We start from the raw sequence: 15,008 nt of genomic DNA, 5'->3' as shown, positions 1-15,008 counted from the left end.
GCGCGTTCTTGGATGTTTTATTTTTCGACCCGCAAATGACGTACTTCTCCAGCGACATTTTTCTCGCGGAAAAGATGCACGACGACGACGACGACGACGCGTCCAGATTGCAACTGGAGTCGTAGAACGTACGCGAATAAATAACACCTCATCACACACGGCCACACATTCGTGGGGCTTTTCGTATCGTGTTGTTGTTGTTGCTGCTGTTGGTCGGATGAAAAGCATCGTCATACCAACACCATATCATTCTCGCATCCGCATCGCACAAACAAACCCGCCTCGGTTAACACACGCCCTTTCCTATACACAGTGACGCACGGTTGTTGCTGGTCGATGGGAGAGGCATGTGGCAACGGGATACTATCTCGGGTTGCGGGAAAAGTGCTGCGCGGAGAACACACCGCCGCGGAAATCCCGAAACTAATGGAAGAATAAAAAAAAAGCAACCGAATCATACGCGCATCACGTTAATCCACGTAGGCAAACGTGGAACGAGACAACGCCGTAAATAACAAAAAAAAACATTGACACAAAAATGTGTATGCGATCCGAAATCGACACACTGACGTACACCATCATCATCCAATTGTTGATGTGTGTTTTGGCCCCGTCACTTAGTGCGCGATCAGTGTTGGGGAGGGGGGATGGTTTGGCGTACAACAATTCCAGCGTCCCCGCGTGTTATGGCACGCCAAGCAAACGCATACATTGCCGTGTGCGGGATTCGAAACTGGAACTAGGATGTTTCGAGATCGAACACACATTCGGTCCGCTCTCGGGTTAAGGATGTGGTGTGCCATCCATTCGTCACACACAATCAAGACAGCACAGCACGGTCGAGTTGTGGTTGTCCCGTTGCCAAGGAGAGCTACCAGAATGTTGGGGAGGGCGGGGAGAAAATGCGAAACAAATCCTTCCGCCGTCACATCCTAGAGCTGGCTCTCTCCCGCTCTTGGATGATTCATGTCTCTCTTTCTCTCTTTCTCTTTTATTTTTTTCTCACACGAAGTTACGATTAATTTGTGGATGTTTTTTCATCCGTCATTTCTTGCTTGTTTATTTTTCAAAGATTAAGGTATAAGAGAGCCCCCACAATTTAGAGAAGGGGGAATTTTCCAAACAACAAGAACTACAGGCGCCTCACGCATACCGATAGATAACACGCCAGGGCTTACAGGAAAGAAGGCCAAAAATGATAATTGAAAAAAACACACACACACACACACACACACACGCACACTACTTCCTGCTTCTTTGCAAACAGTCTCACTGAATTGTGTTCCTGCTGACCACCGTTTATCGATATTGCGTTCTTCCTGGCCGCGTCACAGCTCAAAGGGTCCTCTGACCCTTTTGGTGCCTTTATCTCGTGCCGCATATACACCTCCAACACCACCACCACCACTAACGGCCACCAACAACGGCACATTCTCCGCAGGAAACTTGCATCATATTTCACACCGGCGTTGGCTTTCTTCATCGACACGTTTCCGTCGAGCTCCATGATTGTGTTGGTGCGTTTGGCGTGGTAAAAATGAGTTTATGATTTTATTGTCCAATTGTTTTTTAACACTCGTCCTCGCGATCGACTACTTCGATGGTGCAAGGAAGACATTTCGATTCGCCTATGCCTGTCCACCTGTGTTGCTTTCCCTAGTTTGACGATTGGTAAGGTCGAAACTGGAGTCAGTTTATAAGTCCTCTTATACAGCTCCCATTAATGCTCTCAGCCCCAGAAATCGCACGCTATGGTTCACAGGTATTTCTTGTTTTATTTTATTTATTTTTTTGCAAAAATGCACACTCTGACATACACACATACAATGCACCAGCAACGGACAGTAAAGAGATGACGCGTTATACTCACCGATTATTTTTTTTGGAAAACGTGAACCCGTTCCGACGTCTGCAAGACTGCGGTGGTGCTCTGCGTTGGTCGCCACGTTTATCGTTTTACCGTTTATTTTTCCTTCTTCCTTCCAAGAAACATATCACACACACGCGAGTGTGCGTACTGGTAAGTACTTTCCCTTCTTTCACACTGGCCGTTGTTCTTGGTACTTGGTACAGAGCACACCACATCCGAGACACCGCCGACACAGATCCGCGAGTTCGGGAGCACGCGAGTGCGCTGCGGGGGGTTTGGGGGGATTCGAAAAAGTTCACCAACGGAACGGGAAATAAACGTGTACTACAAGTGTAGTACAACGGGCCGGAACACACCGGAGGAATTTTTGCGATTTGCTACTACTAATTAGGTGTAGCGTTTGACACACACCCAAACACACAACCACACACACAAACGCGCACACACACACACACAAACACGCACACACAGAGTAAGAGTTGTGGTACGCGCACGTCTTCTGGACAGCGGAATCAACCGACCGTACTCGCCCGACGGTCCGAACTGAAATGATGTGAAAATTTTCTGTTTACCCACTCGAGAACGCGGACGCGACCGAGACGCGATTCATGAGATGAGTGCCCGCGAAAGCGACACTCACGGTTCGCGGCCTCACAATACAAGCGCGGCGCGTGTCCAACATGCACAAAATCAGCCCGTGAGCACGGGGAGAATTCGAAATTATCGCGATGTCTCGGGTACGTACGTGGAATCGCGACATCTGTCGGTAGTGGTGTCAATGTGAAGGTAACCTTTTCAATCTCAAGATTGCAAAGTACGACCGCAAAACAACGCCCGAACGAACGGCGTAGCGTCGTTATTTAACACAGCGCACTGTCGTCCTGGCAAACACCAACCATTTAGTGTGTGTGTGTGTGTGTGGGGGGAATGCGCAACAACACGGAAATTGCTCTACGCCCGAGAACGTTGGAATTAGAGCGCGCGAGAGTAAGCGAAAGGGCGACCGTACCAAAAAAGAAACGGGACGGAATGCTAAATGAGTGACACATCGCGATCAGCTGTTGCTATAGTTACCGGCACAGCGCGGTCGCAGGATAACACAAAACACACAAACACACACAGATTCTCGCGATCGCGGGGATGCAATGGTGTGCTTGTGTGGGTGTTGGTGTGTATCGGCATTCGCAGCGGTACGTCGCGAACTACGGCTGGTTGCTGCTGCTGCACTGCGTCGCCATCGCCGTACAGTATTTACGACGCAGAGGGCAAGTGTAAACAAATCTGGTTTGAAGCATCCGATACGCGGCGTGCGCGCGCGCGCGCTCGCGCTCGCGTGTTGGTAGTGGGGAGTATGGATCGGGCAAAGCTACCAACACACGTATGCGTCGTGCCGTGGGTCGCATGACGAACGCAAAACAACCTTTTACGGACGGAGTTTCGAACGCGAATCGCGTCTGTCCGGATCGAAAACAACAAAAACAAAAATATCTCCACTGCCCAAACGGAGTAATGCCACATGTTTACCCTACTTTGAACGTGTATTGGTGAACAGCATTCCGGGTCCCCCTCAACACCACCATCCCCCTCCACACACTGATCGCTCGCTCTCAGGCCAAGTTTGTATGGGTTGGCAACAGCAGCAGCGACCTCGGTCGCGAACGGTTGCGAGAAAAATACAATGCCCCGTGTCCTGCACACACCCGCCGGTCGGAAAAGCTCTCACTTTCGATCGCGAAAGGAAAACTCGTTCGCGGTGCAGCGCGCATTCACACGCACACCCCCCCAAGTAGGCGGTGGATTTCGAATATCGCCATCAGCGTTGCTTTTCTCGTGGCTCTGGAAGAAGTGTGGCATTTTCAAACGGCTTTTTTTCTGTAACCTTATCCCGAGGAAAGCCAAAGAGAACTCTCTCGGGCACATGTCGCGATTTTGCTCGCGTAACTCACTCAGCCGCCGAAAGGCACACGGCGGCGACTCATCGTCGTGGCTTCGCAGGCGGGTTGTTATCACACGTCATGATATGCTGCAACGTTTGTTTCACTACTGCACACACATAGAGACAGACAGATGGACCGACAGACATGGAGGTGGGTATGTTTCCGACCTGGATTTTGCGACGAGAATTTCTTCGATGATCTGCGCTTTACGAACTGGCCAGATTCAAAACTTGTACCAGGGCCGTGTGCTGTGTGGAAATGCGTATGCAAACATCGTCACCATCGCACCACCACCGAGATCGCGCGGTATGCGACGGCGTCGATCGCGGATCCGCGGGCTTCCGTGTGTTGGTGCGATGCGTCCCGCGGGCCAACAGCGAAAACACAACAAACAATCAAGCGCGTGGAAACGGCGAACAGATCGGGGCATATCAGTGTCGGAGCGCGATAGCACGCCGTAAGTCTCGCAGGCAGCACAACAGAGATGGACGCTGGCGAAGAAAAGTTGTCTGTACCGCATTGGTTGAAGGTGCGCGGAATAATAAAAGAAAAACACTAACAAAAAAACAACGAAGAACTGAAAGCCCCAAACCCGAGAACGCAACCCGACACACTTCTACTCCCCGCCGGTTGCCATGTGTGTTTTCAACGGGTATGTAATGTAATGCAACGGAAAGTCCATACCAAGCCACATTACATCGCTATACTCTCGCCCGTGTTGAGCACATTAGCGAAGCACAATCATGTAAAGGTTTCCTTTCCTCATGGTGCTTTTGCTTCAAAAATCCTGTTTGCCGGAAGACGCGACCAACTTCCTGCCGGAGAATTCGTCGTGCAAGCGCGTCGCGCTTTCTGGATTTATTATTCCATATCGATTGTTGTTTTTCTGTTTGGTTTTTGTGCACCACGTATCGACAACGTCATTTACCGCAACGGCTCCGACACACATACACACGCGCACACAGCAATGGGAGGAGGAAGTCTACCAAAAACGGAACCGGTAATCCATGTGGTCGCGGCCCCTCCCCTTGGGGCGTAAAAGCGAACGCCAGCAAACGGATGAAAATTGATCATTTTTGGCAACGCCGCACAGTCGGCCACAATGAGGACAATACTCTAAAGCAGATCTTTTTACTTTCATTTCATTCTATACATTTTGAACTATTATTTTCATTTAATTTTTCAAAGACTTACAATTTTTTTGATTTTTTTTTTGTTATAATAGTGTTTTTATTTCTCCTTTTGTAGTGGAATTAGTGCACCTATTCATAAAAAAAAATTATACAGGGTGCAAGAACATTGAATGACTCATTCCACAGAACTGTCAAAAATAAAATCAAAGTCATCTTCGGTATATTTTGTGTAGATTTTATAATGTAATACTTCAAAGGGCAGATACATTTGATTTTTAAGACCCAACGATGGTAATGACTTCATCAACGACGCCTCGCCATGGGATCATAAAACTAACATCGAACTATCTCGCGAGCACTCCGGTACGTGTTTAAAGTAGCTAGTCACCGATTAGCCTCCGACATCGTAAAAATAATTGATTGTTAATCTGCTTATAGTTTCAGTTAATTTAAGAATAGCAACGAAGCTTAGATGGTCATTAAATCTTCTCTTCTAACAATTTGTTTCGTAGTACAACAAAATATGAGGTGTCTTATCAAACCATTAAAATTTCCTTCTTTATACCTACGAAACGGACGAAGTTTTAGAAACACGGGTTTGACCAGTGCCAGGCATTAACATATGGCTATATGCTTAACGAAACTCTTGAATGCATGCATAAATATCGAATGTTAAAAAACAAAAAATCACCCGCAGTTAAAAGTACAAAATATAAGCATGACGAGTTCTCAGCAGAGAAGATTACCTCCGTTGTAAACTATTTGCCTAGCATGACAGATGTTACTTGACCCAATGTGCACGACTGATCCTATACAGAGTGCGGAGAAAGGCAGAAAGGTGATTGGTGGTGTGCGTACAACAAAAAAGGCTCCGGAGACGCTTGAGAGACGACCGGCGATCGGACGCAAACCCGCGCGCGCGCGCCTTTCTGCAGGTGAAAATTAGCTTTTAAGCGGTTCAGCGGGAACGGCCCCGCATATTAATCGCCGCATCCGCAGCCTTCGCCACGCATCGTAAACAACATGGCCATTCCGTACGCCGTGCACGTGTGTGCGTTATAAAACGTGCACACCGAGAGCAATAGCATAACCGGATCACCGGAGCCAGCTATCGTCGGTTCGCGACCGGAAAGAGAAGAAAGTCACTTTCATGTTCCATGTGCGTTGGTCTCCGTCGAGCGGCGTCGTGGCTGTAAGTAGCACTTAATTAGGCTGTACGTTCAACTACCACTCCATCGATCGGCCGATCGGGTTTCTTAAGACGTCATCATCTTTTCTCTGTTTACCCTCAGCTTTGAGTGAACGGAATAAACTGTCAATCTTGATTGCTCATATTGAAGATGATTGCAGACACGTGTGATGCAGTTGAGCAACGTTTCATTTAATTTTGTAAAACAAACTTCCAACTACACCTTAAACAACTAAAAGAAACAGAATAAAAGTCCGATGATTAAACTTCATTAAAAATCGATGAACGAATTGCATATTTCATTTGGGTGTGCGACAAAAATAAATCACCTAAAAAAGATAACCAAACGCTGATCTAAAACTGATCGTTAGGCGGGAGAAAAGCGCTCTCGAAAGGGATTAATCAGCCATAAAAACCCACTTCATAAAAACCCTCCTTTCGTCGCACGCCATTTGTTTTGCAGAAAAAGCCAGTGGGTTGAGCTAAGCAAAACAAAAAAGGTTGTGAAAATGGGCAGGGGGTTGGGTGGAGTTAATTTTTTTCCCCCCCCAACCACAATACGGAGGCGGGAGTAAGGAATTTCAATGTCACGACAGCGATTGGCTGCGCTTCATCTTTTCCGTTCTTTCCACCTGTTTTTCCCTATCGCTTCCGAGGCGGAGGCATGGAACGAGACGATCAAGCAAACCGAAGGAGGGTGGGAGAAAGTTTGGCCGAAAAAACAAGCCCGCCTTGTTTTGCTACGGCTAGTTCTTGTTTCCCCCCTCCCTCGCACTTCTCGCCGGCATACACAAACACACGAAAAATCAAAGCATACGCTAATTTCCGGTACCGAAGTAGTGACCAGCAGAGGCGCACATTCCGCTTAACAATTGTTCTCGAACGATCCGAATTTTACCGACCGCGACAACTAAACGTGTGCACACACACACACACGTGCACGCGCTTCGCTAATCATTTGTCCCTGCAGGCAAGGGAAAACACCCGCATCCAATTCAATGACACAACGGCTTGCGTGCGGCGAGACGCTAAACATAGCGCGACCGGCGGTGTGCGTGTGTGTGTCAATTTGACGCCTATGGTCCGTTTAAATTGATCTAATTTATTTCCTGCGACAAATCACAGCCTCCCACCCCCCGCCGGGGAGGGCGCGATTGGGGAGGGTGGCTGGATGAGGGATCTTCTTTTTTTTGTTTATGCTTCTGAAGTCAGTGAGAAAACGGAACAAGTAGAATAAAATAATCAACCATGCCGAGTTGATATAGGTGCCCGCCATGAGTGGACCACAAGTGGAAATGCTGTCTTTTTCCTCGTGGCGGGTTGTTTCCGTTTCCTTTTTCTTTTTCGTTTGACGGTGTTAATTTGTTGCGATAAGCTCAATCGAGAGAATTTTCAAGGTTGCAGAGCGTGGCGGAGGTTGAGCAATGGAAAAAAAGGCAAGCAAAATAAACACAATAAAGATTAAGCAAGCCGCATCTTGATGCCACCGGTTGGTTTGCCATTAGGAAGCCGCCGGTTGGAGTGTCTTCTATTTCTGCGTTTCATTTGGTACACAAAAAAACATACACCAACACACTTCTTGATAATGCTATAAAGGTGATACGCCGCTGGCAAGTGTGAAGCGGCAAGGGAGATGAGGAGGATGAAAAAGGCATTGCAAGCAAATGTTGTTCACTTTAGATCCGATCGTTCGGAGAAAAGCCTAATAAATAAAAGTATTATTTTGCCAATGAAAAATCCACCAAACGCGATTCAAAATTCGTATTCCCCACGAGCCATCTTAGTGCTCCCTTATGTGGTCCGCGCACTTTATGCGCTCGGAAGACCTTTACGAACCGGACCCGGCGGCTTGCGCACACACTCTGGGGTGCGTGTGTTGGCTTACATTGTAGCGACAACGTTGGCGACCGACCCGCGACCATTAATGTCACCCGCCGGTGGCTCCCCTCCTTCCGCCCAAAATCGTGGCCAAAGTTGAACGTTCGGTCGCGCACTGAATTTAATTAATTCACGGTGTATCTGCGAAAAACGGTCTGGTGGAAGCCGGAGTGGGGGGTAGGAAACCCGGTGGAAAAGCAGGTAGAACCGCGATGCAATCGTGTGCCGTCCCGGAATGACGAAGACGACAGTTTACGGTGAGGGGGAGGGGGATTTACGTGAAAACGGGAAGCGCTTCTCCGGCAGTGAGGCGTGCGAAGAAAAATGATAAGTAATAGACGTTGGGACAGGGAAGGGGGTGTGGTAAGGCGATGGGGTGAAGATAACGAAAGGGGGTTAGTTGTAGAAATGAAACCACCGTTCATTAGAACCCACTCTATCAACACGACGATGTTGATTGGTGCCAATTACTATGAAGCTTTGCATAGTTAAATTATTGCCAGTTATTAAACATATTATAAGTATTTTTTTTCTTTTTGTCCGTTTCGATATGTTTTCATAATAACTTATGATAATCGAAAAACTTCGTAAGAATTACTCGACCGATTGGACACATTATTTAATTTTCATTAAAAAAAAACACATTACGTTAATGAAAATTAAATTTTCGATATTCATAAAAGCATGACCAAACTGCGTAAAAAATCTCTTACCAAAACGGATAACAACATTTAAGTGGTTCGGACTTTCTAAAATTAATTTATTTTTCGTTAACTGCTACGATATATAGAACCAAAACTAATCGAAAGAAATCGAAAAATAAATGATTTACGTTGAGGATTTTTAGCTAAAAATATCTAAACCCTGCAAAAACAAAACAATTTTATTTAAGGATGTGAGTGAATTGAGCCGCAGTAACAAATGTTGTAATGTATTTGAATGAAAGAAAAGCAACACTTCTTCATAAATAAAAAAATATAAATCGCTCGCTAGCGTTTCGTATAATTCCGCTGCTTAATCTGTCAAAACGAATTCTGGCTTTCATACCCTGAAATTACATGTGTAATCTTGTCAAAGCGTAAACAAACGAACCAACAGTTCACTCACCCGCATTAATCGGATATTTATCGAAATGCTGTGGTTATTTAGAGTAGTTTTTGTTTGTAGTTCAACAATAAATAAAACAAAATCCGGAGCATGGAAAAAATGCTGCAAATTTTATTAAATTGCAAATCATAAGAAAAGCACTGATTATGGTTGGCCCGAATATCAACGATACACCAGAGACCAGCGTAGCATATAAACAAAATATATTTTAAAACAAGTTAATCAATATGCCTGACGTTTTTAATTGCGCTAAGATTAAACAAAGCCGAACTGCATCACATAAAGTACACCTTTGGCTTCCCCCAAAGGAAAAAAACCGATAATTTCAACAGTTTAACGAAAAACAAAAATCATAAAGGGACAACCCTGTCCTCGACGCTGCACACAACAACACGCTCCAAAAAAGACACCGATGACAACGCGGACGACCACGGCAAAAGGCGTTGTTTGTGCGTCGGTTTGGTTGGCCGTTTTGCTTGACTTTGGTGGTGGACGACGAACATGCGACAAGGTTCCTCGGCCGGTGAGGTTTTCTTTGTTTTCGAGCTTTGTTTTGTTTGCGTTTATATTTGTTCTCGATACTTAAAAATAGCGCGACACACACCGCGACGCCGTTACTTCTATTCGGACGCCTCCTTCTCCTTGATGGTGTGTACTATGTTCACCTTTTCGGTGCTTTGTTCCGCTTCCCCATCCACCACGCGGCGCTACCCACCGGTGGTGAGAAAACACAGCAATAGCAGCAGCAGCTAGCATTTTTCACCTTTTCCCTTGGCCTCCCTCCACCCCGCGAGTGGACGCGAGAGAAAAGCGAGAACGCGAAGACGCTGCGCTTTCGATTTAATCGCCCCGCATGACACAACAGCGCGTCACAACGCACAGAGACGCGCATTCCGCAACACCCGACCACCCACCTTTCCATCTCACATTCCCTTCTCCCCTCCCGCACCGTCCGTCAGATTGGGGACGCTTCGAGCCGAAGCCGAAAATTGAAACGAGACGACAAGCAAACGGACTCGTCATGATCAGATCACGAGCGAAAGCAAGAAAGATGGAGAGAATCGCTTCGAGCGATACGGAAGGCCAGAGAAGGCTGAAGCGAATGTGTAAAAGGCCATTGAACACACGCACCAACCAGGACACCAGGAACACACAAAGCGGAGGTCGTCGACGTACGTGCGTCGAAGTCAATTTCGGCGAGTTCGGTGGTCCCGGTCAAAGTAAGTTGTCAACCATTTTGGCAAATGAGTGTCAACGACGCGCTGTGCCGCTTCCCGTCCCCTGGCCAGGGTGGGGAGGGGGTGGAAATGCCGCCCCCCCGGATGGAAACTGGCTTTTCATCCCAGGCCGGTCGAGGCGCGAACGACGCCGATACACCCCGTGCCATTTTATCGCTCGAGTTTAAGCCCAATAAATTACCTAATGCATCTGTGCGCGGCCATTTTGTGCTGCTTGGCGTTGGGGGAGCGGTTGTGGCCCGGCGTTCTGTGTATCTCCCCCGGGGATGGAGTTAAACGTTTTATTATCGGTCTAGCAAATTTGTGTGCGCCCCCGGTCATATATTTTTCCGCCTTCCCTCGCGTTTTTTTTTTTCAATGTAAGCAAGTATAAACAACACATGGGGAGGAAAAACAAAACGATACAGGCAAAAACGTTAACTCGGTCACTAATCTGAACGGTGTGATGGTGTTTATTTTCTCTCCACTCTCGCTTGCAGGGGATGGATTAATTATGACAGACTCGGCCGACTCGCAAACGCAACGATGATAGCGCGTTCGTCGTGCCAGTCGAGCGATCAAACGGTGGCTCCCTCTTATCGTCGGCGTCGTCGATGTTGGGGGCAGGCACGGCCGAACGGAACGACGGACAACCAGAACCGACAGCGGAGAGCGCGCCTTTGCCAAGGTGAAACGAAATTCGATTGCGCAAAATGGTTAAGGTGGCCGACAGTGAGCGCCATTTTGTTGTACCCATGTGCCCGTCCGGGTACAGAGAGTTTGTTGCAGTGTGATTCTTATAAGGTTGATGTAAGGAGGTTGCGGATACCAGTTTAAGCTAGATTCGCGATCGTTGCTCACTACATCATTTCACCTAATGACTTTTAACGATTTTTAGATATGGTGAATCACTTTTGAGCCCATCTGAGATAAAAGAAAAAATAAATTTAAAAAAGAACTGATTGTTATTGAAAATGTCACCAATAGACTTATGACAAAATAAACAAAACAAATTACTACAGCAAATTACAAGTTTCATAAAATGTTTTGCAGTAAATGACACAACCAAAGGTAAAAATACAACTACAATGGAAGAACGAACACAGTGAGAAAAACGTTTTCGTAGACCGAATTAAGAAAAACCATCTCAGCAATCAAAATTTCATGATTGGTGTGATTTCTGAATATATTTTCGTATGGTTAAATCTTGCTTAGAAAACCATGCTTAACAAAACACCATATTGAAAATATTTGTTATTGTTAGGAAACTTCTTCAATACATTCTGGATAATGACCTACAAAAAGTAATCAAATCGGTATGTAATGACATAACAAATGTTAAATTTCACTAACATGTTCATCATGTAGTAAACAGAAATATACACAACTAATAACAAAGATTTGATGTGAACAACAAATGGTCCCTTTAAGCTTCTAGTTGGACAATCATGTGACAGACAAATCATAGTTTACCCGATCCCGTTTATTATCATAATACAACGATATGGGTTACAAAGGAAAAATGTTGATGCTTTTATGGTTCCTTTATAAGTTAGCAAATAACACCATCAAACAAAGCAAACGCATCCACCGATGGAAAGCTTTGTTTCGCCCGGGACGCGATGCAAATGGCGACCGGTGCGCGCCCTGTACCGTGCGTTTATACCTCGAATTGATTGCAACAACAGCGAATCAAGCGCAAACAGAGTTGTCGTCCCCAAACCGACGGCCGGCAGGGGCGTACCCTGTTTGATTGCCAGCGGAAGGAGAACGGAAAGGGAGCAAGAAAATGGAACGGTTTGTTAGGGTGATGGCGGGATCGTGGTTGGAGAGGGAGGCGTTTGCATTACAGAAAGGCGAAATTATTCACCACTTGTTGCAGCATGGTGTTGGTTCGGCGGCGGTCATCGTGGTGGTGCTCGTGCGAGGCGGTTTTCTTCCGTTTGATAACATTCTCTTGCAAAACCCTTTTTCCCGTGAGTGCTTCACGAATGCGTGGTGACGCACAGTCACAAAACACAACAAAGGGAAGAAAATAAACCCCGTACACATTACTACTGAAGGTAACAAAAAAAAAATCCAACTGGCTGGCCCTAATGACGATCCACTCGGGAAGAAATGCTAGAGTTCCGTCCTCCCCTGGTTGTTGGAGACAAGTTTAAAAATACTTTCGAAACAAAACTGTCACAGAAGTTTGCCGGTTACGATTGCTTCGTAAGTTTTCCTCCCCCCACCCACTCAGCTGTCCCCGATCGCACAAAAGATTTCCTTCTGTCCCGGTTGCATACCGTCATTATCAGGCGGCTACCCGCGGAAGAACCTTCGATCATTCCGAGCAACAACAAACAACCCTGAAGAGGGGTTAAATGACTCAGCCAAGCTAAACGCAACGTAATGGGTGGAATTGAAAAAGGAAAATAACAAGAAACACCTTTTGACAGCCCTGCACCGTACGCGTCCTTCTCCCACGCACTCCTCCCCACCCGGGTCGGGGCGAACCGGAAAGAAAATGTCAAACCCTTCAAAACTCATTTTTTGGGACAAAAAATAAGAAATAGAAACGGACGACACGATGGAAAAAAAACCGGCGGCTTCAACATAAAACATGCCCTACTGGCGTGGATTTTTCGGGACATTTAGGAATGTCTTCCCCCGCGCGCGCACGCTGAGTACGTGTCCGTGAGCCGTGATTGACAACTCGGGCAGGGAAAGGGGGAGGAAAAAAACGGACAGAAGACCATTGCGAGGATAGACAGGCTGAACCCGAAGACTAACCCATCAATCGTCGGGCATCGGCTCACTCGGTCGCGTTGGAGAAAGGCTTTTAGGGAAAGAAGAGATGCTCCCCGAAAATCACAAACCCCTCCCCTCTTCTCTCTCCCACGGTTCGGACCAGCTACAATCACCTCCGCCAGGATGATGATGGTGATGATGATGGCCTACATTTTCCGGGGCCAGGGGGGTAGTACATGTTTTCACCCAACGTCGCCATTCGCCATCGCCAAAACCTTCCGTCCGCTTCGCGAGGCTGCAACTCAACACAACGTGGACGGCGACGTCGGCCAAAGGGTGCGGGGCGCGATGGATGGATGGATGCATTTCTTGAGCAATTAACTCCGCACCGCTAACGAAGTGTGACTCGAGACTTGATTGCATCGTCGGCCGGCGGTTCGAACCGGTACGTCCTCGGCGCGCAGGACGCCGCCGCAGACAACGACCGATGTCGTTGGGTGACAGTTTTCCACTGCAATCACAGGGGTTTTGAGGAATTTTTCTTTTACCGTACCTCGCTTTTTTGCCCCATGGAGAGCGTTCTGCATTGGAGCAATCTTTCCAATTTTGAATGCAGCCCAAAAATTCGAGAAAATTAGTAATCATTACGGAAACTAAAAAAGATGACTACAAAATTGAGTAGCTCTTATCATTTACCATTTTCCTCAAAGGCCGGATCTCCGAAATTGTTGTATAATATTATAAATTAAACAAATTATACCACGAAAAAAGGCGGATTAAATGATCTAGAGACAAGCAGTTATTTGTTGAGAACCCAGAAAATTACACTACACTCACCATTCTATTTTGTGTTTCAATTTAGATTTAGATTAAAGATTTAGATAAAAATTCAATTTAGATTAAACTACATATTTTTAATAACTGATTCCTTATGTGTGATTTAATTTATATGAAACTAAAATTATTCTTCATGTTATCCGTAGTTTTTAGTGCTAAAAGCCTTATTTTGAAACTCTTTTTTATGCGAAACCACTTTGCGAACATTCCAAAAGAATTTTCTATCAATAAAATTGACAAGAAATTTAATATTATACTTTTTGATTTAACAACTTTTCGGTTCGTTTACAAAACGAAATATTACTTTTCAGTGGAATCTTCGAAAAATAAAAAGCTAGTACAATATATTTGAATTATAAATGTTCAGAGCATTACTTTTGCTAATCCATGTCCAGTACCCTCAAACAAGTCTGAGAATTTCGGTCTTCTTTATTAAATCTTTTCTATTTTTTAAATATTAAAACAAACATGTGACGTTTGGTATTCTTTTCATAATCAAAACACAATAAACATAATTCCATTACAACATTCTAACAATTTTATATCCTTCATTTACTTTAAAACAATAAAAATAAACCCGATATTGAAGTATGCAAATATCTGATTAAACCTTCGAAACCTCGGGGTCCCAAACAGCTGCTTATTTTGCTAACCCTATGATCCGCCTCCGATCACAAGGTATTTTTACTAATCTTTCTGACCAAAATCTATTTTTTGGTAAAGCATACTAAATACTCTCGCCAAAGTTTCCAGGACATTTTCTCGTCACAAGTCAAATTCAAAATCAAACATTTCGAAAAGAACTATAAGCGATCATTTTTAGTTCGCTTAACGAATTAAGTTCAACTCGTTGACTCAAGCTTCAAATAACCGGTAGAGTGTAAATATTAGCTTACAACAATGGTAGAACTGTCATCATCATCAGCATACGGTATTATCGGTACCATTCGAAAGTGTTAAGAAAGCGATTAGATAATACCAGAAGCGAGTGATTTTCCTCCTCGTATAAATTTATCTCCCAGCGATCGGTTCACCCATATTATCGCCCCAAAGACGCACCGCACCATCCCCCGCCCAAACAGAGCGCATCGTTACTGAGAACCGGTC

General features: G+C 45.6%; 1 protein-coding gene across 1 annotated transcript in view; it reads right to left on the bottom strand.

Moving 5' to 3' along the window:
• Positions 1-2,361, bottom strand: part of LOC131258460 (serine-rich adhesin for platelets-like) — a 38,488-nt gene extending 36,127 nt beyond the window's left edge. The window contains exon 1 of the mRNA XM_058259790.1: positions 1,871-2,361. The gene's annotated coding sequence lies outside the window, so the exon portion shown is untranslated. The remainder of the gene's footprint in view (positions 1-1,870) is intronic.
• Positions 2,362-15,008: the final 12,647 nt, after the last annotated feature.

Source organism: Anopheles coustani, chromosome 3, assembly GCF_943734705.1.
Source record: "Anopheles coustani chromosome 3, idAnoCousDA_361_x.2, whole genome shotgun sequence".
Lineage (NCBI taxonomy): Eukaryota > Metazoa > Arthropoda > Insecta > Diptera > Culicidae > Anopheles > Anopheles coustani.
The sequence above is the reverse complement of the archived record's forward strand: the minus strand, read 5'-3'. Positions and strand labels throughout refer to the sequence as shown.